General features: G+C 46.4%; 1 protein-coding gene across 3 annotated transcripts in view; it reads left to right on the forward strand.

The window, feature by feature from the left end:
* The window catches only part of KPNA2 (karyopherin subunit alpha 2), a 557,358-nt gene that overhangs the window by 353,989 nt on the left and 176,204 nt on the right, over positions 1-27,165 (forward strand). The gene's annotated exons all lie outside the window — the stretch shown is intronic.

Here is a 27,165-nt window from a genome sequence, read left to right on the forward strand (position 1 = left end):
CCTCCTGGGTCACTCCGCCCTTTGAGTTAATGGAATTAATTGCTCGAAGGGCGTGGGAGACTCCTGACACGGTGGAACTAGTCCCTAGGAAGCCAAATAAGTACATTACGGCACCACAGGACAAAGCTTACCTCACCAAAGGAGTTCCAGTAGACGCCATGGTGGTGGCAGCGGCCACGAAAAAGGAGATGTCTGAGTCTTCCTCATCTGTCCATCCGCCTAACAGACTCTAGGACCATGGACAGATACGGGAAGCGCATTTTCAGTTCAGCGGCTTTCTCTATGCGTTCCCTGAACTATTTGACTCATTTTACACGTTTACAGAGGGATCTAGTCAAAGAGTTGGGAGATACCCTCCAGGGTACTACAGATGCCGCTGTCTCAGAGAAAGTTACAGCGCATCTCAACACCCTTACGTCCATTGTAAACTCGTCCATGAGGCTGATATCCTATGCAGCCGAAGGTTCGAGTAGGGCAGCGGCTTCAGCGATTGCTCTTTGTAGGCAATCCTGGATGCGCTTATGTTCGTTTGCGGAAGCCTTCAAGTCTTCCTTTACTAACGCCCATTTGACGGAGCCACACTTTTGGCCCTAAAGTAAAGGAGACCCTTACCGGTGTGAACAGGAGGGAAAGACTGTCTGCTGTCTGAGTCCGTTTTTCCACCCCTTCCAGACCGTACCCCAAAGGGCAACGTGGTGGGAAAATGTGGTTTCGAAAACCCCAAGGATCTTTCCCAAACACACAGGGTGATGCCCCCTCTAGAGGCAGAGGGGGGTCAGAGGTGGAAGACGCTGCCCTGGCGGCAGAGGGGTCCATAAAATCAAGGTGACAGGGATAATCTCCCTGGCAAACCTTTTCAGCACTCCTGAGAGGAGGCCCGACTGTCCTGCTCTGGAGGCAGTCGGGGGTGGCTTAGCTTTATACCCTCAAGCCTGGCAAAATCTTTCTTCAGACAATTGGGTAAAAAGCATTGTTACCAGAGGTTACAAAATCCCATTTCTATCCACACCCATTCCAAAGAGAACTCCCAGATGTACCAACCCATCTGGGAGACCCAGCAGCTACAGAAATTTCAAAGCTGCTAGAAAAGAGTCATCCAACCAGTCCCAGCGGACCAAATAGGATTCGGAACTTACTCGAGGTTCTTTTTAGTTCCAAAGAAAACAGGGGACTGGAGGCAGATTCTGGACCTAAGCCATCTCAACACCTTTGTCAAGAAGGAAAAGTTCCGAATGGTCACGCTTCAATCGATCCATTCTTACGGAAGGACGACTGGATGTGCTCGATAGATCTGAAGGACGCATACTACCACATCAAAATGGCCAGGGCGTCCAGGGATCATTTGCGCTTCCGGCTGGGAGCCAGTCACTATCAGTTTGAGCCCTGCCCTTTGGTCTGACTACAGCCCCAGGGTCTTCACCAAATGCATGGCAGTGGTAGCGTCTCATCTGAGGCCTAGGATTCAGGTGTTTCCGTATCTGGACGACTGGCTCCTGTCTGCCACCACCAGGCGTCAACTGATACAAGCCAGGGATTACACCCTACAACTTTGTACACACCTTGGCATCTCAGTGAATTTCGAAAAATCGTTGCTACAGCCATCACAGCATATCTTATTCATAGGAGCGGAATTAGATACGCGTCAGTTAGTTCTAAAACTTCCTACAGAAAGAATAGTAGCACTTCAATTCAACATTTCCCTTCTACTGTCGTCCAAAAAGTCCCCAGCAAAAATTGTTCTGAAAGTTTTGGGTCTCATGGCAGCTTCCCTCATTGTGATACCATTGGGAAGACTGCACATGAGTGCTACAATGGCTTCTGTTTGCACAATGGTCATTCCAACAACTTCCACTGACTCACGAAATATTGATAACGAAAACATGCAAATCACACCTAATGTGGTGGTTACAGACTTGCAACCTATCCAGCGGAAGACCATTTGTGCTACCCGCACCATCAGCGACGATAACCACGGACGCTTCCCTGATAGGGTGGGGGGGCATCTTTCAGGGACAGACAGTCCAAGGCGAATGGACCAATCTGGAGTACAATCTGCACATCAATGTTCTGGAGTTGAGGGCAGTGTTTTTGGCATTGCAACACTTTGCTTCCCTTCTTCCTCCAGGGACCACTGCAGTTCAGACAGACAACATGTCCGTAGTCTGGTACATAAACAAGCAAGGGGGAACCAGGTCTTACCAACTATGCAGAGAGGCCATGAGAATTTGGCAATGGGCAGAGTCCACCAGTCGCTTTCTGATCGCAACGCACATCCCGGGGTCATCCAACGTCATAGCAGACAGGCTGAGCAGGGCAATACTATTGCCTCACGAGTGGTCCCTCAGTCAGTTGCGAGAAGGATTTTTCGCAAATGGGGCCAGCCTACCTGCGATCTGTTTGCGTCTCCAATGAATGCCAAATGCAGGAGCTACTTTGCCCTATTACCCCCTCCAGGGGAAGTCCCCAGGGACGCGCTGGTGCACGATTGGCCCCTGGGTCTCCTATATGCTTTTCCTCCATTTCCCCTGATTGCAAAGTTTCTACAGAAAGCCATCAACCTTCAGAGGACTATTATTCTCATTGCCCCGTTCTGGCCTTGTCAAATTTGGTTCCCCTTTCTATTGCATCACCGCATTTGGGGACCTTGGATGCTGGACCCAGAGCCAGATCTACTGACTCACTCTAGAGTTCCTCACCCATCTCTAGAATCTCTCCACCTAGCAGCTTGGCTGCTCCGCTTCCACAGCCAGGTCGGTTCCCCTTACATCGGCGGTTCAAGATATTTTAGTAGCTTCTCATAAAGTTTCCACTACAAAGACTTACACCAGTAAGTGGAAACGTTTTGTCTTCTGGGTGGAGTCACATCATTTGGACCCTGTTACAGCTCCGTTAAACAAGGTTTTAGAATTCTTGACTGAATTATTTCATGAAGGAGCTTCCCCGGCTACTTTAAGAGTACAGTTAGCTGCCATTTCTAGCTATCATGTAGAAGAATGTGGTGCGCCTATTATGGCTCGCAGACTTTGTAAAGCCTTTTTAAAAGGTTCTTTTCATATCAGACCACCAGTCAGAAGTCCGACATCACCGTGGAATTTAAACCTGTTACTCTCTAAATTGATGTTGCCACCCTTTGAACCAGCTTCAAGTTGCACATTGAAGTTTTTGTCATGGAAAACATTATTTCTAGTGGCCATTACATCTGCTAGACGAGTGTCTGAGCTTCAGGCCCTTTCGGTCAAACATCCTTGTTTAATATTTCATTCTGACAGAGTATCCCTACGCACTAATCCATCCTTTCTTCCCAAAGTTTGTTCTAGTAATATTAATCAGTCCATTGAATTACCCACTTTCTTTAAGAACCACTCTAATAAATTGGAGTATATGTTGCACAAACTGGACGTCCATAGACAACTCAGATTTTATTTGGATAGAACAAAAGATCACAGGAAATCTGATCAACTATTTGTAGCTTTTGCTGACAGCAGAAAGGGTCTTGCAGTTATGAAACAAACTCTTTCTAAGTGGCTAACTGACTGTATCACATATGTTTATGAAACCTCTGACCAAACATTATTAGCAAAACCCAGAGGACATTCTACCAGATCAGTGTCTACATCTTTGGCTCACGCAGCTCGCTTACCTTTAGACGCTATTTGTGCAGCTGCTACTTGGGCTAAACCACATACATTTATCTCTCATTACAAAGTGGACAGGGTTTCTAGGGATAGGGCAACCTTTGGTTCCACTGTGCTCAAGAACGTTCTCCCTTGAGTTCCTCAGGATCATGGAGCTAGGGACGCTACCCATGTGTAAGAACAAAGGCGAGATTGAACACTCTCACATAAAGAAGTTATGTCCTTACCATAACGTTCCATGTGGAGTGTTAATCTCGCCTTGGTTATTACTCCCACCCTTCCCACCCTTAGGAAGAACGTTCGATTTGGTGCCTGGTCTGGAATATTCTCCTTCTGCTGTTGCAGTATTAGTGTTACTATCATACCCTTGGTATGTTTGTATATATGTACTTATGTATATAGTTGGCATGTGTGCGTGCTTTTTGTCTGGTTTGCTTGCAAACTAGATCTGAGGTAAAGGCAGAGGGGGATTGTGGGTATTAGATGTCCTCTAGCTTCTTCTCGATGCAGAGCTTGCAGTCGGCCGGCACGGAGCAGAGGATCGGCTCCGAACCCATGTGTAATAACCAAGGCGAGATGAACACTCCACATGGAACGTTATGGTAAGGACATAACTTCTTTTTTCCACTGGGAGAGCCAAGATTACTCAGAATCCAAGAAAAGGCTCAGACTTCCTTTTATTACCTCAGCACAGGCCCCTTGCTATTCCTCCTGTTTTAGACATTGTAGATGTATTTTCAGAGTCAGGACAGTTTCCTGACTTTGCCACCAGCGCCTGTTAAACCAGACAGATACTACAGGGTTCCTGATTCACATAAATTTCTTTATAAAAACCCTGCTGCAGACTCAAACTCTCTAAGGGTCCCAAAGGGGTCAAGGCATCCACTGCAAAACCCTATACCCTCTGATAGGGATTCAAGGGCCCTGGACAGAGGGGGGGATTTATACTTCTGCTACCTTGGCTGTAAGAGCTTTAAATTGTCTTAAATATCAGCAATATCTAATGTCACTGCCTAAACGGAAAATGTTGACAAATTCAGAATGTGCAGAAAACAAATGCAGGATTTTATTGCATGCAGCTGAAGTAGGAAAGCATACTTTGCAATGTGGTTTTGATTCTCCAGAGGCCTCTTGCAGGGCTGTTACAGGTTCTGTCATTAGGAGACATGCTTGGTTAAAAGAGCGGAATCTGCCCGATCATGTTAAAGCAAAATTATTAGATGCTCCATTACAACATGATACCTTGTTTGGTGTTAAAGCAGAAGAGGTGTTGAAGAAAATGGAGGACCAAGCTAAATCTATGCAAACAGTCAAGGATGTCTTACAGGTACAGCCTCCCAGATTTAGCAGGAACTGGCCTGCAAAGAATTGGTCCTTTCCAGTGTCAGACGGGCCAAAAAGAGGCAGATACAGACACCCCAGAGGCAGATCACAGCCCCAAGGCTCAAGGCCTAAACAATGGGGTGCTTCAACCTCCAAAAGCTGAGAAAAATCACAGCCATACAGGAAACAGTCTGACTTCCCCTGCCAGCTCCAAGCACTTATCTTCTGGCAGCTCCTTTGGGGGGAGAGCTAGCACTTTTTGCACAAAATTGGCACATGATCATCCAGGACAAATGGGTCTTTTAAAATCTTATCCCAGGGCTACAGGTTCCATTTTCACACCCTACCAAGGCCAAATGGTATGCCAGACCTGCCCTGCAATCAATGGGCAGAAGTACAAAAAAGTTTTATCCCCCATGGACATGAGCCATTCAGCAAGTACCACAGCAAGAGCAGGGACTAGGATTTTACTCAAGGCTGCTATTGGTGCCCAGAAAGGACAAAACCTGGAGACCAATACTGGACCAGTCTATCCTGAACACATTCCTGGATATTCTAAAATTCAAAATGTTAACTGCAGCAGCTTCTGCCCATGCTGGGCAAGGAGGCTTGGCTTGTGACTTGAGGCATACCTGCATGTCCCAATCTGCATCGGAAGATGCCTCAGATTTATAGCTGGCTCAATGCATTACCAATTCTCTGCACTGCCCTTTGGCTTATCTACTGCGCCCAGGGTCTTCACAAAATGCCTGGCACCAGTAATTGCTTTTTGCAGACAGAGGAATTCAAATGTATCCTTACTTGGACAACTGCCTTAGTCAAGCAGAGAACAAGGACACACTACTACAGCATCTGGCGTTTGTAAAAACATTACTAACAGGCCTAGGATACACAGTAAATGAAAAGAAATCAAAACTTGTACCCTCTCAAGAGAATATTCCTGGGTGCAAGCTTAAATACAACTGCCTAGATGGCTTCTCACGCCAGACAAACACTGACAACTGACTACAAAATGTTGGCAACAAAGACCCAGTTATCTGCAAGAAATATTCTGCAGGCTTTGGGCTTCATGGCATCCTGCATTCTGCTAATTCCATATGCAAGACTGCATGAGGAAACTTCAATGGTATCTAAAAAGTGTTTGGACTCCATTGCCACAGCATTAAACAATTACCCTCATTCCCTGCCTGCAACAGGAGTTTCAATGGGCAAAAGCCTGTCACCACAACACGACAGTCATTCACCTTGCCCACAGCCAGGCAGACATTGACAACAGATGCATCGGATTATTCCTGGGGAGCCCATATGGCAGGAAGATGTATTCAGGGCACAAGGTCCACAAGTCAAGTGCATCTACATATCAGTGAAGATAGCAGTTCAAAATGCCCTGACGGCCTTCAAGTATCTACTTCATCCAGGACAACTACTGACACACTGAGTACCACAGTCATGTGGTACATAAACAAGCAAGGGGGCACACATTCCTACCCCCTCTGCAGACTAGCCATGAACTTGTGGGACACTGCATTGACTTACCAAATACATCTGCAAGCACAATTCCTGCCAGGAAGGGTAAAACCTCTGGCAGACTAAGCAGAAACCTAATGGATCCCCAGGAGTGGAAATTGGGTCCACAAGTTTTCAGCATAAGGAACTGGGGATGCCCGGACATAGACCTATTTGCCTCCCCTCACAGTTGCCAACTACAAAGATTCTGCACAAAGGCTTATCACAAGCAAGCATGGAAAGTGGATGATCTTTCAGCTGGAAAAACCTAACGGTATATACCTTTCTTCCTCTGCCTCCCCAAGGTCAGACAAGAGAAGCCAAAAAATATTGATTGCCACAGACTGGCCCCACCAGCACTGGTACCCAATCCTAAAGAGCTTCTCATTGCCCAGCTTGGACATTACCTCAAATTCCTCACTTATTGACCTAACAAGACAGATACTGCAGCCAACTCAGGACCTTAAACCTGGCAGCATGGTGGATTATTTAGCCATTCAAGATACCTCTTTTCTTTCTAAAGCAGTTATGGATGTTTATTTTGGAGGCCAGGAGGCCTAGCACCAGAAAATCTTATGCAGAAAAATGGAAGAGATTCTGTGCTTGGAACCAGGCAGAAGGTATTGACACTGTTCCAAATATTCCTCAGATTTTGCAATACTTAACTGAGATGCTGGATAAAGGCCTTTCCTTTTCATAAATTAAAATTCATGCCTCTGCCATTTCAGCTCATTACAATACAGAACCACCTATATTTTCTCCTCCATTACTAAGGCATTACCTCAGAGGGGTCAAAAACACAAGACCCCCAAGGAGACCACCAATACCTGCATGGGACCTAAACTGTGTCTTGGAAAAACGTACACTGCCTCTGTGTTTGAGCCAGCCTCTGCAGCGGATTATAAAATTCTTATCCTGGAAAACAGCTCTGCTCTTAACAATAACCTCCGCTAGACTAGTCTGAGCTACAGGCACTCATGGCTGTGGAACCTTTTATTTTCCATCCTGACAGGGTTTCTCAGAGTACAAACCCTACATTTATACCTAAGGTAGTGACCAGTGTGGCCCGTAAACAATTCACTTGCCTACCTTTTACCCAAACCCACAGAATAAGGGCGAGTTCTGCATTCTTTGGACATTCACAGACAGCTACGCTTCTACTTGGACAGAACCAAAGCGGTCAGACAACTTTTTGTAGCATATGCTCCGGGATCACAAGGAAAGCCCATCTCAAAGCAGACCATTTCAAAGTGGATAGGCCACTGCATTCATTTCTGCTATTCACAGCATGGCAAATCGGTGCCTAAGGGCATTAGGCCACATTCCACCAGAGCAGCAGCCTTCCTCAGGAGTACCAACCAAAGACTTCGTAAGGCTGTAACTTGGAGTTCAGTGCATGCTTTTACAAAGCACCATCACTTCTCTACTCTAAATCCAGGGCAGGCTTTGCCACTGCAGTTCTGCAGGGCCTAATAGTCTCTCCTAATCCTATTTAGCACCAGCCTCCCAACCATAGCTTTGGGATTCAACCCAATTGTAATGACCACCAGTGTAACACTAAACAGTACAGTTGTGTACCTACCATAAATGTAGATGTTGGTGTTCACTGTTGCAGTCCAGGTTACCCTCCCACCATCCCCTTTTTCCTTGCTGGGACTTATCTGTACTTCTCTATTCTATACAACCTATGGTGTATTTGCTTGTAGATGAAAAGTTTTTTTGTTAGGCATGCTTGGCATTGGTGAGCCTACCATTTTAGGGGCACCTGACATCGGGCAAGAAAAACTGAAGAAAATGGCATCTGTTGTATCTTTTATACCCCTGGCGCACTGACGTCAGGGAGGAGGCGACAGCAACCTACATCAGACCTAAGACTTTGGAACTCCAGGCAGACTGCAGGTAGCCTGCCAGCAGTATAACCCAATTGTAATGATTGCAACAGTGAATACACTCTAACATCTACATTTATGGTAGGTACACAACTGTACTTTCCTTTGGGCAGATGCCTGCTACCACAAGGGGCTCCCATTCTCTCTACATCTGCCACCAAAACCGTAACAAACATCAGACTATGTATGGGGGGCTCACTTGGCAGGGCAGTGTATTCTGGGCAAATGGAGCTAGTCATATGCACCTGTGTCAATCAAAAATGTTAAATGTACATAATTCCCTGACTCCAAGGACCACATTCTTCCAGGACAATTATTTGTAAAGACTGACAACACCACTGTTACATAAGCAAGGTGGAACTCCACTGTCCCTTCTGCAGACTAGAAATGGCTTTGTGGAACACAGCCTTGAGCTACCAAGTGCACGTACAAGCTCACTTCCTGCCAGGCAAGCTAAAGTCACTGGCAGACTACCTAAGCAGAAATCTCATGGACCCACACAAGTGGAAACTGGAAACAAAGATGTTCAACCTTTTTGAGAAACTGGGGAATCCAGAGACCCAATTGCCCCCCCCCCCCCCCAGAACTACAGTTGGACATTCTGCACACTGACCAGTTAAGCTTGGAAAGTGGATGCTCTGTCCATCTTGGGAAGCCTCTGTTTATGCCTTCCCCCTCTGTCAAGTTCTGCTAAAGATCAAACCGGACAAACCAAGGACAATACTGATTGCACCAGACTGACCACGCCAGCACTGGTACCCCCCTCTTGTGCAGTATGTCACTGCTGGAACCATGGCAGCTGCTTCAGACCCCTTCCCTGCTGTCCCAGCAGGAGTGCCAGATTCTGCACCCTAGTCTTCAAACCCTGAACCTTGTAGCCTGGCTAATTCCTTGAGCTCTCAAATAGCATCCCTCAGTAAGCAGGCACTAGATGTCATTCTGGAGGAAAGGAGGCCTAGTACTAGAAAATCCTATGCTGAAAAGTGGAAAAGATACTGTTACTGGAGCCAGAGTCGGGGGGGGGGGGGCCGGCCCCCGCGCACAACTGTGCCTAGCTTACCACATATTCTTCAGTACTTAATAGATGCTCCACAAGGGCCTTTCCTTCTAGTCAAAATTCATGCCTCTGCCATTTCAGCACATAACACTGAACCACCCCCTTCTCACCCCCTGCTAAAGCAATTCCTCACCAGTAGCCAAAAATTTAAGACCACCCAGGAGAGCCCCTACTCCAGCTTGGGACCTTAACTCTATATTGAAAAAGCTCACTCTAGCTCCTTTTTGAGCCAGCTGCAACTGCATAGTTGAAATGCCTTTCTTGGAAAACAGCCTTCCTTCTAGCCATGTCTTCAGCAAGAGTGAATTACAAGCTTTCATGGCAGTGGAGCCTATCTTCCATGCCAACAGGGTTCCTGTATGCCAAAGTTGTGTAGTGTGGCCCTTAATCAGTTCATTCATTTGTTTAGTTTTTCACCTAATCCACAGAACAAAACTAATACTGCACTCTGGACATGCACAGACAACTTGGATTTTATTTGGACAGGACTGCGCCTCAAAATCTACAGCTACTAATTGGCTTTGCTGCAGCAGCAGAGGGGAATGCCATTTCAAAGCAAATAACCCATTGCGTTCATTTCTGCTGTAAGCACCATGGGAAACATACCCACGGGTATAAGATCATAGGTAGGTATTAGGCTATTGACTATTGGCCCTAAGGCCTATACAAGCCTAGCCAAAAAGGTACCCTGGCTTTCACCACCCAAGAAAATAATTTTCCTGTGCCCCTGTCGAGCAGAACCACAAGTGATCCCTGGGGTGAATTTCCTATTACCCATCCAAGATTTTTAGGTCTGACATGGGTAGTCTGTTTTCAGAGTATGGGAAGTCTGACAGGAATCTATCCCTCCAGCATGTTCTGTTTGTTGTGGTGACAAGGTTTAGGTCCCTAGAGCGTGTAGCTCTGAGGGATTGGGATTTCTTCCAGCTCTGGGTTTGACACAGCTTTGTGTTGGGCAGAGATTTCCTCTTGAGTAAGTGATATGCGACTGAGTAAAGCTAGAGTTTTTTGAGACTGTCTGCATAAGGCATCTGAGGCCAGTAATCCTCTGAGGTGTTTTTGTGGTCTTTCCAGTTGATGTCTTGTGAGGTACATACATGTTTTACTCTATAATGGGCGTTAGACTCTAATGGGTCTGAGTAGAGGGGAACAATGACTTCTTTTTTTCGATGAGAAACCTTTTGTGATGTGCCACGTAGGATTTCCTGACCACTGTGGCGATTGGATTATCAGACTACTGTCTACCTGTGTCCCAAGGTCTCACACTTTCAGTGTTAAGTAGACTACCATCTATGTGGTAGTTCATGGGTACAGAGTTTTTACCAAAGGGGATGACTGCATTTTTTGGCACTGAGCTTGAGACCATGTCTTTGACACCAGGCAACTGTCTCAATGAGGCCCTTTTGTAGGATGTCCACATTAGGAGTTTCGATTATGGCTCCTAGTTTGCAGTAATCTGCAAATTGTTAGCCAAAGACCTTGTGTTAGCCTGTACTTCAGAAAAGTAGATACCAAACAGGAGAGGGCCCAGGACTCAACTCTGGTACTCCACTTGTCACTGGTCTGAAGTCTGATTTGGAGTCTGCTACTTTCAGTGTGGGTTCTGTCAGTAAGCCAGTTGGCAACCCATCTTGTGACATAAGGATTTATACCTAGTTTAGTGAGTTTATCTACAATTCCAGAGTGGGGGATGGTGTTGAACGCCTTGGCAAGTTCTAGATAGGCTGTGTGAACCACCTTATCCTCATGTGGCTTTGACTACTTGAAAGAAGTCTATCAGGTTTAGGAGATATGATCTGCCTTTTACAAACGCAAACTGTGTGGGGTCCAGAGTTTGGAGATCTCCAATGTCCATATGTTCCATGGCCTTGCAAATGAGGTTAATCAGGCTATTGGGGCAGTAGTTCCCGGGATCTGTTGTGGCCTCCCCTTTGTGGAGTTGGGGATAACTGTTGCAGTGCACAGTTCAGTGGGCACAAAGCCTGAGGTTAGGCTATGATTGAACATGGTACTTAGGTGGGGTGCCAGTTCATTCTGTAGTTCATGTAGAAGGCATCCTGAGATGTTTGGTCCCATGGATGCTGTGTTTGCTTTGGAGAGTGAAGTTACCTGTACAGCCGTTATTACAGTAACTTTTCCATTCTTCCAGTATAAAGATGGGTATGAGGGGGGTAAATTTGGCACTGAACCCATCTGACAAGATGTTGGCAATATCTGTTTGTTCTGTATAGTGTCATTGTGCTCAACTCGGAGCAGGTCTGAGTGTTGCCATTGAGATTTTTGACATGGCTATGGAATGCTCTGGTTCTTTATAATCGGTGGCAATTTTGTTTTCATAACTAGCTTTGGAGGATTTTGAAGGATCTCAGCTTCTTACTGAGGTTGACCAGGGAATTCCTCCAATCGTGGGATTTTACAGTTTTGCAACAGTTTTTCTTCTGTTGTAGAGTTTGTTTATGGCAGAAGACCACCAGATTGGTTTCCTTTTTTTTGGAGGATAGCATCTTGGTTCTGTTAGGGGTAGCATGATCCATGCACTCGTGTTGGCACTTAAAGTGCATTTGTGTAGGATTCAGCTGTCGTGCTTCTATTGCCCATCTGCATGGATGTCGTGAAGTTTGCCACTTCTGTCTTAAGTGTGAAGTTGGCTTTGGAGAAATTTTTATGGTTTTCCTAATGGGGGATTGGAGCGGGATGTGGATGTCTATGGTGATTAGCTTATGGTCCGATCTGACAAATGAGGAGCTGACCTCTGGTGTGGAACACCGGTCACCCATGGTGATGACCAGGTCTAGGATATTTCTGCCCCTGGTGGGGGTGTGGATAAGTTGATCCAAGGCGTTGGAATTGATTTCCAGAAAACATTGATCAAAAGAGTTGGTACAGGAGTAGTTTTTCCAGTTAATGGTAGGGTAGTTGAAATCACCTATTAGTGTTGGGTTGTACCTTGATATTTTCCAGTGCATCAAGAAAAGGAGTGGGAATCCTGGGGCATGGTGGGGGGTCTGTAGCAAGGTAGTCTGGATTGCAGTTTTGCCCAGAGTTGAACTTGGATAATCTCAGATGCATTATGCTGAGCAACTAGCTTGGAGGTGTGGATATCCTTAATGAATATGGACACTCCTCCGCCTTTAGTGTTTTGGACTGCGTTTGGTGGCCAAAATGTGTGGTATGAATTAGACTGGTAATGCAGAGGTGCGCTCTAGCTTTGAACCAGGTCTGTCACTGCACAGATGTCAATATTCTCCATTTTAAGGAGTGCCTCATGTGAGTGCATTTTGAGGTTGACTTCTAGCATTAAGTAGCATTACCATCAGATTTTGCTTGCTTGTACCTGTTACAGTGGTGAGTTTGTCATTTGAACCTTTCCTAGAAAAGGCACTATAGGGGTGGCAAGAGCCTTTGCCAGTATCTGGAATCCCAAGGGCGACAGGTGCAGGCTATCTCTTGCAAAGCAGCGTGGTCAGTCTCATGTCATCCCAGGCAGACATATACTGGATTCCCTTAGAATGACACCAGAAGCTTAGTCCATTTAGTCAGTCATTTTGTTGTTGTACTGTGGTGTCATTCTGGGTGATGGCAGGATGCTATTCAGGGTTAGGGTCATACCGGCCTGGGCTACAAGATCGGAGAGCTGCATGTCTTCAAGTAGTCCAGGGAGGTACATCTCGGGTCATTCACACCAACATGGACAATGACAGTCCTATTTGTACTTGTTGAGGAGTGACCTTGAGTGCATGCGTTGTGGCGGATCCTGGCACCTGACAGGCAGCTGAAAGTAACTTTTTCCTGTTTAGCCTGGTGAGTGGAACATCAGTGTGCCTGACTATAGTCACCTATGACTAGTGTTGGGTACGTTATGCCTTATGGGCTGTATTTGGCACACTGAGTATGTGGGTTGTTGGGGGGGTGGAAGTTGCTTGCATTTCTGCTTTGGAGGTCTGGGCAAATTTGTACTGAGCCTCCGCAAATGTAGTTGTGTTGTACTGTAGGTTTTGAGGGACTGAGTGGTGCGGTGCAGGTGTTTACCTCTTGACTGTCTAGGCCAGTCTTTGGTGAAGAGAGCTTTGCTTCCAGTTTGGCTGTACAAGTGCATCTCTCACAGGTCGTAGTGTTGGGTGGTAGGAGGAGAGGGTTGTCTGTGTACATAAGGCAATTGCTGCATTGTCCCAAGATGCCCAGATTCATTGGGTAGACAGGAGAAAACACTGGGAGCTGACCTTTAGACATGCCTGAATAGGTGCTTAAGTACTAAACTGTTTTCCTCTAGACAAGTGAGGAAAGTTGAGTGCTGTAGTAATTTGTAACTTTAGTGCTTACAATGAGTTTTGAACAAGTGCTGAGATCAAAGAAACAGATGAGTGCTAAAACTAAAGCTGGCTAGTTGCAAGGGAAATTTTGAAGAACAGACTTTATGGTGCCAGGAATAGTTTAACTCCAGTTAAGTGGGGGGGGGGGGGTGCTTCGGAGCTCAAACAGTCATGGACACAGCAAATCCATATCTGACCTGCCACAGGAAAGGGGGGAAGCAAGCCTAGAATTCTTTTCCAGTAAAGTGGAAATGGAGAAAGATGGAACAGAAGTTAATTCACTGTTAATCTGTGTGGGTTGGCCTTCACAAATGTTCTCTATTAGATTGAGTGAACTAATGACACTAGACTGGGAGGAGTGTCACAGACCAAATATACAGTGTAGGTGGGCAACTGCAAAGCCAAGTAGCCACTAAATGAAAGTTTTAAACAGATCAAGGAGCAGACTTGAGAATGCTTTTAACTGTAAACAGACAAAAAGCACTCACAGAAAACACAACTCAGTATGAAAAAGCAGTTTACAGTTAAGTAATGTTAAAACAGTACATGCAGTGAAACAAAAAAAAGCTTTATAACTGCAAAATGTAGATCAACTGTATAGCACAATTATAAGCGTTTCAGAAGTGCAGTTCAGTGAAATAAGTGTAAGAAATAACTTATCCTGCTCTTGGAATCTTAAGGAATTTCCACTTATGCAATCCAGAGCCTGACGATACAAGCAGAACCTTTATAAGACACTGGGTTTATGTAGTAGTAAGAATGGAAGAGTTGGAAGATCAGATTACTAATCAGCCCCTGCTATTACCCAATCACTCGTACTACAGAAGGTCAGGAGGCCTTGTTACTCAATGAAGACAATCTGTAGAAAATGGCTGCCAGAATTGCATTCCACCAGGGCTGCATGTACCTCTACAACCTTTCTTGGGTGTCCCTACCAGGGACATCCTAGAGCTCTGCACATACCTTCACCAAGCATTACCACATGCCTGTGTTTCTAAATCCAGAGCTGGTTTTGCCACTGCAGTCTTGCAGGGTTTAATAGCTGGTCGTAATGCTCTTCAACTTACTCCTCCCTTCCTTAGCTTTGGGAGTCCACCCAAATGTAATTACTGCAACAGTGAAACACTTAACTGCAGTTGTGTACACTTGCAATAAATGTAGATGTTAGTGTATTCACTGCTGCAGTCCTAGTTACCCTCCCTCCAGCCCCCTGACTTCTCTTTTGGCTATACATTTCTTTAGTGTATTACAGCTTTCTGGTGTATTTGCTTTTTGTTGGTGTAACCTGACAATTGCTTCCTGTTATGGGGGCACCTGAAATCTGAGGCAAGAAAAACTGATGTGGCGTCTGCTGCATGTTTTATACCCCCTGACAACCTAACGTCCTGGAAGAAGGGACAGCATCTGCAAGGATTTAAGACTTTGATATTCAGGCCGGCTGAGGGCTACCTGCAGGCAGATAACCCAAATGTAATGACTGCAAAGTGAATACACTCAACATCTACATTTATGGTAAGTGTACACAACTGTACTATTTTCCCCCTCCTGTTTTCTGTCTTGGCTGTTGGTGGCTTGATTGCCCTTTTGGTGCCCTTTTTTCTGTTAACTAGGTTGGTGGATTAGGATTCTCCTGTCCCTTCGCTCTATACTTGATATTTTATTAAGAGTTTACAGATTTATAGTGGTCTAGTTTTTCCAGTAATTTATTTTGTGGATGGATCCAACAGTTGTTGATCAAAAGCTTGATGTTCTTCTGTTCCCATGTTGCAGTATTCATACTGTGGGATTTCCAGCCCTCAGGCAGCCTGTCTGCTTCTATACAAAAGTTTAAGCCTGGCTGATGTAGGTGCGTGGGATGTCGCATGTGGGGCCGTAAAACCATTGAGTATAAATGTGACATCAGTATGCACATACCTCGGAACGTTTCAGCTGCAGACTAACTTTTGACCACATTGCTCCTACGTCCAAAGACTTAAGTACCCCATTGTGGCTTGCATTTTTCATATTACTTTAGCTTTAGCTTGGTTGCTGTACTTGTTTTGGCCAATGTCAGTGAATGTACCTGCAGGCGCCAGATTCTGAAATTCTCCCACAACCCTGCTGTTTTTTTGCTTTGGTAAAGAGCACTACCGTAAGGCCCACTATTTGCCAATCCTTTTTTTTTTTTTTTACCAAAGACCTTGCACAGCCATCTGGCTGCATTTAAATTTGTTTTAGAATACCGAAGGCTTAAACGCCTCACGCTTGGGATGGATCCAGAGTTGGATGCCCTAACCAAAACCTCTGAAGGCCAAGGTTTGCAGGCTTTCTCTAGACACTGCTCTGCCTTCAAATGTTCCAGTCTGCTGTTCTAGGGGCTGAGGGACACCCGATTTTAGTCTGGTTCCAACAGCTCTTCTGGAAGAGGCAGTGTCTGCCAACGGAAAGCGCATCAGCAGAGTTGATTATGAAATCTGTCATAATGACATCGAGGGGGGAACCGCCACTTGACCAGCCAACTGAGACTTCTACTCCAGCACAGGCCTCAGTTTCCCTACCCGGACACTCCTACTAAAAGGAAATGGAAAACAAAAAATAGAGCAACTCCTGACTGGGAATCCTTCCTCTGATGCAGGCTTTTATGGCACTTAGGCCTACATGCCCTACTCCCACTAGCATCCCTGTGCAGTCATAGACCGGCCTTTGCTTTCTTTGACCTCTACTCAGCAAGCAGTTACCCAAGACCTGGACCAGTCTTGCTCCTCCTGAGGAATCAGTCTCCTGTCTCATATTGCCTGTCCCATAGAATACTCACCTGAAGAGGACTCCATTGAAGGGGACTCCCCACCTGAGGACTTGTAATTTGGGGAGACTATTTCAAAAATGAGCATTTCAAGTGGGGTACTTTAGTCTCTGCAACCCAGAAGAGATGCTTTGAGCTTCTACAGCTTTACTCCCCCCTCACCTTCATGCAATCCCTCTAGTACTCCTTGGTATCTTGGATGCTTTCATTTCTGTTTCCATGAATCTAGAACTCAACTTGCCTCAAAGGCCAGATAGGTTTAAGTCCCTGCCTAAAAGTTCCTAATAAAACCGTTCTTGGCTGACCCAGCAGTTATTGCAGTATCCCCAGACAGGCTGCCTAGGCACTTGCCTTTTGCTTCCCCACTGCCATCAGATAGACAGCAAAACCATGAGCAAGAATGGGAAAAGTATACATCTACTCTACTGTAGGTTTCAGAGCTATAAACTACCAAACTGCCCTAGACCTGGTTTCTCAGGCCACCACCTTGTTGGCTACCACCCCTGACTGTCCAGCCAAATCTAACATTTCCTCAGTTGTCCCTGGTCACCCAAGTAGCCAGACACTATCTGCTGCAGCTATGACTAGCAGAAGCAGCTGCCTGATCTGCTTTCACTGCATCAGTTTTGCACAGATGCTCTTGGTTCAGATTACAACCTCTGCCAGACTATTTTAAAGCCAAGATCATGGTCTGCTGGATAACTATTTGGCAAAAATGCTGCAGTGCTGCAGAACTTTAAAAACTTGCAAGAAAAAAAGCAAGGAGCTGCAGGACATTAAGCACTTGCTAGTGTCTAGATACTACAGGAACTGCCAAGCCAAATCATCCTTTCTCAGAAGGGCCCCTTTCACCTCTCATCCTTGTACTGCCAGACAATGTAGGGGACCTTGGAGACTACCTTATGCTAGACCCCCCCCCCCCAACAAACAACCCTTTACAGTTGGACTGGACCCTCATGACTGCCTTGCCCAAGTGCCCCTGTCTGCCTTAACCAATGCATCCTGTTATGGAAAGCCATCACTACAGATCTGTGGGTTCTTTCAATCATCCAAAAGATGCTTTCTTTCCTGGAAAGAACCTACACCATTAAGGATTTTTTCCCTCCCAAAAATCAACTCTACTTACTCCCATTCTACAGGAACTAGTCTCCAAGGAACTAACTCAGCAACAGGTATCCCTCTTGCACCCACAACTGTCTTTACTCTAATTTTGGGTGATCAACTTTTGATCCCTTTTAAACACTCCTCAGATGTGCTTTAAGTTCTGAGGTAGGTCAGAAAACCAAGTACTAGAACTAGTCAATGTCGGATTCTCTAAATGGTATTCTCTGAGAAATAAGGACCCCCCCCCTTTCTGGCAGCTCTTTGTCCTGAACTATACCTGCAGACTCAAGGAGGGACTAGCTTACTAGTCAAGGTCATCTTTCAGCCATTTCTGCATGCTTGCTTTTACAGCCACCTCTTTCCAGACTAGTGGTAAAACTTTTCCAGAGTGGTCTTACACATCAGACCACCAGGAAAGCCCATTCTCCTTGGGACCACAGCTTAGTCCTGGAAAAGCTTACCCTATCCCATTTTGAGTCTGCCAGTACAGAGTCTCCCCAAATGTGCACATGGAAAACCATCCTATTAATGGCCTTTGCCTCTACTAGGAGTGTCTGAATTACAGGTCCTGATGGCTTGTCCCCCTCACCACCTTCCACAATGACAGGGTTGCCCTACACACTAACCCCTCCTTTATGTATAGTTAACTAGCTATTCTTAAACCAGTTTATTAACTTGCCCAACTTTCCCTCCCCTAACGCTGCAGAGTATTCTCTATTCCCTAGATGTACATAGGTAACTGTGCGTGCGCGGGCCCAAAAACGGATTGTGCGTGCGCGGGCCCAAAAACGGATCAGCTGTTAATTTCCTTTCATTCCAGGGCCTTGGGTATGGCAGTTTCCAAACTGTCTCCTCCTGGATCAAAATCCATCCTTTTTTGCTACACAACCATCGCCTCAGGGGGTAGCCCATTCAACCAGAGGCATGGCTACCTCAAAGGCCTTCATGAAAGGATTAAACTTCCATCATGGAGGCAGACTCCTGGTACCCTGTAGGGACATTTGCTTTTGCTTCTTTACCTTAGTCTCTTTTGTGGGCTTAGTTCTGAGGTCTGTGCATGCAGACGTCACATTTATACTCCATGGTTTATGGCCCTACATATGATGTCCCATGCACCTACAGTAGCTAGACTCAAGCTTTTGTATAGGAGCTGACTGGTTGCCTGGGGGCTGGAAATCCCACAGTATGAGAACTACAGCATGTAAGAGATCTGTTATGGTAAGATTTTACACTATTTTTCTACGACTACTCCTTGATCCCTTCCCTTTGGCTTTGGTTGCCCCAATGTCAGAAAAGCCTTTGGGGTTCAAGAGGTGCTCTTCATGTGGTTGGCAGATGCCAGTTTCCGACTAGTGCCTCTACTGTCTTTGCACTAAACACCTGGAGGTTGAATGCAGCATTTGTGCTGGCTTCAACCTCGGGGCCCTGGTTGACAGTTGTAACATCCTTTTTAAAAGGATTGGCTAAGGGGGCCCTTATGAACTCCTGCACCATCTGGGCACAAGAGGAAATCTTCCTTTTCCTCGAGAGGTTTCCTAGGACACCTAGGCTGTCTGATCCCAGGTCCCCCAGATCAGACTCCATCCTTGGTGTCTGTTCCCAGGATATTGGATCAGAACACTGTCTACTCCCAGATCCAAGGCCTCCAGATTGAAGCCTTTGGATCTAAGCCAAAGCTGACCTGCCATGGATCTAATCATTTGGATCAGAGGGTGTTGAGAACTGTTTCCTCGATCCCAGTTTTCTCAAGTCCCTTATGGTAGGATCATAGACCCTTGGCAGATCCCATCCCGAGGACCTTTCTTTGGCTCCTGCTGGATGGGATAATTTTCCTCCATGCAAGACCCATTCCCCAGATCAGCAATGGCAGTCCTTGGAATCTTGGTGGGTCTCCAGCTAAGTCTTCGGCTTCTTCCTGATCCTCTAGGAGCATCCTCCCCTCTGATGTGGACTGAATGATGTGATCCTTTAGGGCTCAAATTGAACTGGGGCTTGACTTCTGCAGCCCACAGGATTGGGGAAACCTACTCCCCAGCGCTCTCCTCATTCTCCCAGGGTTTGGACTTGGAGCCGGCATCTAGCATGGAGGCAGTGGGGGTCCTAGGACTTCCCTTATCCCTACCCCATAAATCCATGGCCAGCTCTGCTCCTCTCCTGGGGAAAGACTGGGCCACCGGTCCAGGTCGTCACCCTGGAGTCTGGGGGTTGGTTCAGGTCTAGGCCTCTTGGACAATTTCTTGCCTCTTGCTTTGGTGCATGATGGCTCCAGACTGGCACTATTTTGAGGGTTGGAGGTTCTAGCAGGGTCTGCCTCTTCCCTTGTGTTATCACTAGGGGAGGGTCCTGTTCAGTCCCCTCCACGTTCCATGTAGTAGATACCAGTCTACAACTTGTGGCCTCCCCTGTTTGCCTTTCACCATTCAGCACCAGAATTTGAGCAGACCTCATCCTGCTCCTGGTTAGCTTGTCCGGTCTTGCCTCCACTGGGAGTTCCTCATAGGGGCCCCCACTTCAGTTTTCTCCCAAATCATCTGCAGAGGAAGTACCTAGGAAAGAGGACCTGTAAGAGGAGACGTCTGGATTTGCAGATGGAGTCTCATGGAGGGCACAGATGACGGGTTCCCTAAGGTCATTGCCTGTCCAGTTCGGAGATGTACTGGATTAAGACCAAGGGCTGTTTACCCCGCCCCTGTCAGAGGAGGTTGTTCCTAGAGGCTTCTATCTCTTGGGTGCCCCCCCCACTGACCCATTTAAACATTGCCAACAGTGCCTGGGAGGAACTCTGTACAGTGGCGCTAGTACCCAAAATAGCAAACAAATTAAGCCCACTGTCAGACAAACCCTTTTGGTCCAAAGCAGTTGCTATTAATGCTATTATGGTAACTACTGCCACCAAGAAAACTGGAAGAGTTCATCTATCCATTCTTTCTATAATGAATAGTGCTGGACAGATTTGGAAAGCAGGGGTTTGCATCTGCTTCTTTCAGCCTGAGAACTCTTAATTACCCAATTTTACCAGTCTCCAGAAGGACTTAAGGAGCTTCACCACCTCACGATTTCCATGGCTGTGGAGGACTGTCTTTCTCCCAAGCCGGCTATTCTTGCATTAACTAATTTGTCCATGGGGTTAAATGCCGAGGGTTCGTGGGCAGCAAGTACAGGAATTGCCATTGGGAGTCATGCTTGGCTGTGAGTTTGCAGAGCCCCTCCCTGGTTCCTCTCCTTGGACCAAGTGTTAAGCAAACTGACCCACAGAAAACAAGAGGGGAATAACTGTCTGCTATAGGGATCAAATTCTCCACTACCCAAAGGTCCTTTCAAAGACCCAAAAGGTGAACAAAAATGTTTCAAAAGTCAGTTTTGATGAAGCTCTAAGATTCTTCCAGAGGATGGGGGAGAGGTTTCATTGGTTGATGCCATCCTTGGGACAGAGGCCCACAAAACTGGTGTTCCAAGGAGCCCCCTTCTCTGAGACCCTTCCAGTGCCCCTAAGGTATTACCCTGTCCCACCCTGGAAGTTTGGAAGGTCTGACTTTGTAGCCTGGGCAAACATCAGAAACTATCAATGGGTGCCAAGAATCCTATCCAAGGCATTCCCTTTCTGATCTCCCAAGACACAACTCACTGACTTACCACCCACTCAGTTTGTGTAGAGGTCACCAACCTCCTCCAAAAGGTCCCTGCAGGATGGAGGATCCAGAACTTGCTCTTGCTTTTTGTTATCCAAGAAAATGGACCAGCATCCTATTTGGGACCTCAGTCAATCAAACCCATCAGTTAAGTCAGTTTCATATGGTCACTGTACAGTCGGTTCTTCTGCTGCACAAAAATGACTATGTGCTCTGGATCTCCAAGATTTGCACTGTAATATCAAAATAGATGGGCAGTCGGGGAGATGTCTCCACTTTCATCTAGGGCTGATCACATCCAATTCAGATACCTGTCCTTTGGACTTGCAAAATGCAAGGCAGTGGTGGCCTTCATCTCAGGCTGCAAGGATTCCAGGTATTTCCCTGTTTCTACAATTGGCTCCTTACAGCTCCCACATAGCATCAACTAGTGAGCACATGCTTTCCATCTCTGAGCAGTTGGGGGTAAGTGGATCTTGCAAAGTTTTTTGACCCTATCTCAACTGGAATTCATAGGCACTCAGTTGGACACTACCTTGGAGATTGCAGCTCCCCCTCTTCAGCACTCCCTTATTTGATCTCATGTTCTGCCTCTTCTGGAGCAAGCTGTACCTCCAATAGCCCTTATTCTGGGTTCTGGCATGTAGATCGCGAGACAAATGCCTGCAAGCTACATCGCCAACTAGAAGGCCGCAGCACCGCTAGACTGTAGGAGCGGTGCTGCTGAATGGAAGACCCGTTGTGGTAACCTATGGCGTTAGGAAAACTGACAAACTCAAGACTGCCCCTAAAGTGTAAACGCAGGCTGTCCAGTGACTGTACACTGCCGGCGAAACCGATCGAAAAGACAAACTGCAGATCTGTAGTTCCTCAAGTGAAGCAAACACCTACACAACAGTATCACTTACCTTCACAGCCCCTGTTGAACACACACAGCAAACAGTCCCAAAGAAGCAGGAAGTAAAATCCACATTACGAAACATACAACACAACACAGCTAACCCGGAGAACTGGTGCATACAACACTAAGTCATGTCAGGCTAAGACCTTAAAGGGATATCTGATGTACACTTTTGCAGACTCAATACCCCACACACAGTACAGCCTAATAAAACACCAGTCTGTGCACTTGGAGGAATCATGTCACAGCAGGAGGGCTTTAGCATAGGACCAACTCACATGAGGCATGCCTGCAACAAACTGTACCTGTCCTGGTAGAGCCCCTGGGTGCAGTGTTAGGTGGGAACATGCCAACCTGGTCAAGCATGGACTGCTAACCCAGTAGCAGGACAAAGTAGCATTAACCCACCACCCACACCATGGTAGTATGTCCTGCAGGTGTAACCAAACCCATCCATTTGTCCCTGCAATAGGGGTGAACACAAGTATGCAGTCCCATGTAGGCAGACAAGGGTGCGACACACAGGTAACTTCTGCCATTGAGACTGGGCCCAACGCCCTGATTTGGCCAGCAGCAACAACTGGGAGTTAAAGGGGGCTGGTGCAGTACAGTGAGAATCTGTGCTGCAACTAGGCTTTGTAGACACTGGAGTAAAAGCATATGGCAACACCAGGGTTGTGTTATTTGCAGAGTGGAGTGCACACAGCTGTACAGGGCCACTGGCAGACAGTGCTACTACACTGTACAAGACAAGGTGTTGTATAGCGAGTAACCCACCATCTGGGAGGGACTTGCTCCAAGGCTGGTTGTATATCCCATTCCCAGCTAGCCTAGCTGAAATGGATACTGAGGCCAACAAGTGCTGCTACCATGCTGGAATCTGTATAGCCCCAGTCTGCTTGGCAACAGATACACCAGTGCCCAGCCAATGTGGTAGGGTTGAGGGGTACCTCTACCATTTGAACATGAAGCACCACTGAAACTGTACTGGGCATATATCGAGTGGGGAGTAAAGGCATGCAGAGGACATGCCATCACTATGCCAGGAAGAGGGGGAAGAACTGCTGAAATCACTGCCACACCAGCATGGCCCAGATGCAACAATGGCCCACGTGGCTACACTGAGCAGAACTGCGGCAGAGGGCAGTAACCGGCAATGAATTGCCAAGCTTGGTAATGCAGTGTCCTAGGCACAGCAGATGACAATGTACTACAGGAGATGCCTTGTCGTGCAACACTTCGGTGAAGCATAGCCAGGGTACAGCAGTGGGCACGGGCATCCATGACTACACCTCCAGCAACACTTGCGGATATTGATGTCAGCCAGTATCCACTCCGTAGTGGCAACCTCATCCTCCGTAGAAGGTCAGATATGGATGGGACCGATTCCTTGGTTCTACTTACTACTACACAGAATTTGACAGATTTGTGCAGGTCTAACATCATTCTTGGAGATGGCACCTTCCCCACACGGGCTGATGTATGTTGCCAGCTATATACATTACATGGATGTATTGGCACCCCCACGTCAAGGATTGTACCCCTGGTGTACTGTCTCATGAAAGTCTGAGTCTGCATACACTGCTTTGTGGGAAGTACTGAAGGGTTTGGCTGCTGATCAGGGATGCACTTTGTCTCCACAGTATATTATGACCATTTTTTTTTTGAGAAGGCAGCAATACGTGCCAGCCGGAAGGCATTCCCTAGGAGTATTCTGAAGGGATGCCTATTCCATTTTGCACAGATCTGGCGTCAGATCCAGCATAATCGCCTTGTCGCCCTCTATGGCATGGACACTGCATTCTCAATTGCCATCCGCAAGCTAATAGCATTGGCATTCCTACCATTGGATGATGTTATCCCTGCATTTCTGGACATTGTGGTTTCCTTACTGGAATGTGCTCGGCCAATTGGTGTTTTTCTAGACCATGTATGAGGTCGACCACGCAAGTATGCATCCTGCTGCTCAGCACACACTAATGCCATCGTCATACCCTTTGCGGTTTTGGAATGTCAGTCTCAGAAATGGACTTCCTGTGGACTAACAACCAGGTGGAGGCGTGGCATCGTCGGCTGAAGGTATTACTGGGACACCCTACTGTACAGCTAGCCTACCTGTGTGCTCTGCAGCAGGAGCAGAACCTGACTGATGCCAGATGTGAATTTCTTCTGCAGGGGATGCCTGTAACACCACATAGGAAGGCTATTGTAAGGGAGCGTCGCCTAAAGCACATCTTACAACAAGTGTGACTACAGTGATGTGCAGGATTTCCTCCGTGCTGTGGCACATTTCTACAAGTTGTGATACTGTAAGTTTAGTTCGCACCAAGCACTACACACATCACATTGCATATTCAATTAATAAAGGCTTTGCCCACAGCACACAGGTTCCATGGTACCACTTTCATGCCCACGTGGCATGCTATGCCAGCCACATGTTCCACTGACAGTTGCACATGGCTTCTAAGGGGGTGCTCAGTATCACTGGAGGTTTGTATGTGCCACCTGTGGTTAGGGTGTAGGGGTTTCCTCAATTCTGACAGGGGATTGTCCAGTCATTTGTCACTGCAGCTAATTTGTCATCCTGCTATGTCTCCACATCCAGCTGACAGGTGGATGTTGCACCGCCTAGTTGCCTGAATCCCCTTATTCTAAGGGCTCTTGTTTCTGTGGAAGCTGCTATTTGTTTACGATGTCCAGGTATTGCATAAGTACGACACTGGGCCCTAGCCATTCAGTGGTCTTTCCCACCCTCCGTCCCCATGACTCAACCAAAGTCAGACTTATCTTGTGATGGGTGTACTCCCCAGATCTCCTGGTGGGCAGATCCTTTTCTCCAGTTCCCACGGCCACAGTAACCAGATGCTTCCCTCCTGGGGGGGGGGTAATTTTCAGTAGAAGACTGTCCAAGGGACGTGGTCCCAATGAGTAAACTGCAGTTAAATGTCCAGGAGAGGAGAGCAATTCTAGCATTGCAAGCTCTTTAGGACTGCATTCCTCTTGGGACAGTAGTTCACACAGACATGGTTTTGTGGTAGATAAAGCAAGGGGGCACACGTTATCTGCTTTGTTGAGGCCATGAGGGTTTGTGAGTGGGTGATGTCCTTGGGGTGCTTTCTTCTTGTAATGCATTCTCAGAGCATCCAGCATACTGGCAGACCAGCTGAGCATGGCTATTCTGATCTCTTGGGAGTGGTTCTTGAATCCATTGGTGGCAAAGCAGATCTGTTTGTGTTGGCTGAGCTGTGATCTGTGCCTCTACAGTGTCATCTGAAGCACCCTCTTTGGGTGCTTGATCTGGTCCTGGATCTGATTTGTCTAGCCATCCTCTTCCAAATCTGCAGACCTGAGAGCTTGGTTTGTCCAATTCCTGTAATTAAGTCCAGGCTTCCATCTCCTATGAAGGATATTGTCCTGTCCTCTGTCTACCAAGAGTTTACAGAAGTAAGTGGAAGTTCTCTATCTGGACTAAAGGCCAAAATATAGATCCATTTTTGGTTCCTATTTCTGACATTCTTTTGACTTGCCCTCTTTCAGGAGGGTGCCAGTTTCTCTACCATCAGTCCAAGTGGCTGCAGTTTGTTTCATCTATCATTTTGACATGATCCTACCCAGTCTTCCTTCCCTTTATGTACCCTCAAAAGAACCATACTTAGTACCTCATTACACCTCTCTCCAATGTGTCTACTGTGCATTTGCATAATTTTATACAAACAAAATTGTTGTCCTATTGAACTATATCAATATAAAATTGTTGCTTAGCTTCTTTTTAATGCAACTGCATGTAACCCGACATGTTTATCTTTTTGCTAGAATTGCTATTGTATCAATATTTAAAATTGTACTGGTTTTAAATGTACTTAGAGCTTTTCTCATCAGGTCTGCACTGAAAATGGGCCACAAGCACAGTTGGACAAACCCAGTTAAATGTCAAATAAGTCTAGGTTTTTCTCCTCCGAAAATACTATTTCTGCTGCGTCCTCCAGTCAGACCCTTCTCCACCATGGGACCTTGCTTTAGTGCTGCAGTCTGACAAGACCCTTTCAAGCCTGCTGCATCTTGTGATACCAAATTCCTTTCTTGGAAGACTGCCCTTTTGGTGACATCAGCAAAGAGTTTCAGAATTGCAGGCTCTTGCCATTAAGCCTCCTTGTTTGATATTTCATAGACGGTGGTCTTGAGATTTATTCCTTTTTATGCCAAATGTTGCCACTGAAGCAAACTAATCTTTACAACTTTCATTGATTTTTCCCCAATTACACCAATAAGGGGGAATACATTTTGCACACCTTAGATGTTCATAAACAGCTTCATTTTTTGCACAGAACTAAACCCTTCCACCTCTGACCAGTCTGGCATTCTCTAGTAACAGAAGAGGCTAAGCTGTTTTCAAAACTATTACCCAGTGGATTTCTGAGTTCATTTCCTTTATATTTTTCTTGTGGTTCTCAGTTGCCTGGACCAGTTGGTGCTCATTCTACCAGGTCAGTGGCTACGTCAGCTGTTTTCATAGCTCTTCAGACCTTGTATGACATTTGTGCAGTGGTGACTTAGTCTTTGCCACATACCTTCATATCAGTGCTAGCTTGACCTAGTTTCTAGAGGAAGGGCCTCCTTTGGCTCCACTGATCAGTATGTTAAAGCCGCCAAGAATATCTGGTAGCTCGGCATTCTGACCAATATGTGATTGGTGACTGGGATGACCTCAGATTGTGTTCACCATAACTTTGTATCTGTAGTCACTATTCAGTCCCAACCTCCTTCCCTCTCTCCTGGAGGTTTGGCAGGAGTCTGGTAGACCTAGTCTGGTGGTTTCTTCTGTCTCCCAGGCAGTCTCTGAGGGGCAAGAGCAGTGCATTATGGGATGGGAGCTTGAGCCAAGGTGTTTAGTGTGCTGGCTCTGATCCAGGGTAAGATCCTAGACTTGTATGTGATGAATGGAGGTTAAAGATGTGCACTCACTAGCTTGGTATCGCCATAACCTGGTATTGAGAGTTCTTTCATGCTCTGGCCTTTTTTATTTTTTGAG

Source organism: Protopterus annectens, chromosome 8.part0 (assembly GCF_019279795.1).
Source record: "Protopterus annectens isolate FY-2018-M chromosome 8.part0, PAN1.0, whole genome shotgun sequence".
NCBI lineage: Eukaryota > Metazoa > Chordata > Ceratodontiformes > Protopteridae > Protopterus > Protopterus annectens.